The following is a 1,301-nucleotide window of genomic DNA, read 5'->3' on the forward strand; positions in this document are numbered from 1 at the left end:
TTAAACAAAATAAAATATAAATAAAATTAATAATATTCAAGACATCCAAATACTGAGTGAAGTTTAGAAATAATGCCCTGGCATCATCCGTCCTGTCGCCCTCCATCATTTGCTGCTCAGGTGATTTATGGTTTGCCTCAGCCTGACACGGTTTAACTGCATGCAGACAGTTTTCCCTTCACCTCGTTCTCAGCTAAATGCTGTTCATAACCAATCATGCTGCTGTTCTAACTACTGTGGATAAAGCAAATGGAAATACGCTTCCAAATGGAGTATTTCCATTTGAGCGCACTAAGTTTTTTATTTATTTAACCAGGCGCTATGTTGTCCAGAAAGTCTTCACAGTGCCTTATTCAAATATAAAAACCTAGTTTGTTGATCAGTACTCTTATAGTTAGTTTTTGGTGCTAATCTTATCGTTAGCTGAATTCTCTGTCGGCTAAAGTTACGTTAGCTTTAACATTAAGTAACCTTACACAACCCCGTTACGGTAACTTAAAAGCATGGCTACGGCAGTAATAAGAAAAGTACTCCCTATAAATTGTTAATGCAAAAGACAGGGTTAATATTTAATTCACTCTTACTAGCTGGACGCTTACCACAGTAATCTCCCAGGTGCTGATTGTATCGGCATTTCTCCTGCCACCGGCAGGCTGCTATGGCAAGCCAAGAAGGTCATATTTCGCATTGAATTCTCGCGTTAAGATTGAAGTTAACCCGCAAAAAACGCGCGTTCTCCCGAGATTACGCCGCTTTTTACGCCGTCTTTGCTTGCCATATCTCACTGCGCGCTCGGATTGGTTCCTGCGCGCTCAAACCGAGGGCACAAATATCTCTCCATATAAAACCCGGTGCAAAAACATGCATTGATCTGGCCAGTGTGATGCAGAGTCTGTGACGTAATTTAGAGTTTATTCAACAGTTCATCAGTCTGATGGCGGCGGGGAAGAAGCTGCTGCAGGACCTGCATTGAATGCTGTGAAGTCTGGGGGCAGGTAGTGGAAAAAAAAATCAACAATTTGTCCCAGTTAAATAAACAGAGATCGATGGATTTCACTCAGTCGGCACATTTATACATATCTTTGCAAAGAGTAGATCCAGATCAATCAGATCATCAACTCAGATTGATTCAAAGTTTTCTATCTAAGGAAAACCAGCTGATTGCATCGACTCATTGACTCTTAAGCAATCCCTCACACTAAGCATGCTTGTAGCGACAGTGGAGAGGAAAAACAGGAACAGACCAGATGAAGCTACTATGAGAAAAAAGCAGAGAGAGCAGAACGTTAGAGATTGAACTA

This window comes from Cyprinodon variegatus, unplaced genomic scaffold (genome assembly GCF_000732505.1).
Source record: "Cyprinodon variegatus isolate N-32 unplaced genomic scaffold, C_variegatus-1.0 Scaffold2124, whole genome shotgun sequence".
NCBI lineage: Eukaryota > Metazoa > Chordata > Actinopteri > Cyprinodontiformes > Cyprinodontidae > Cyprinodon > Cyprinodon variegatus.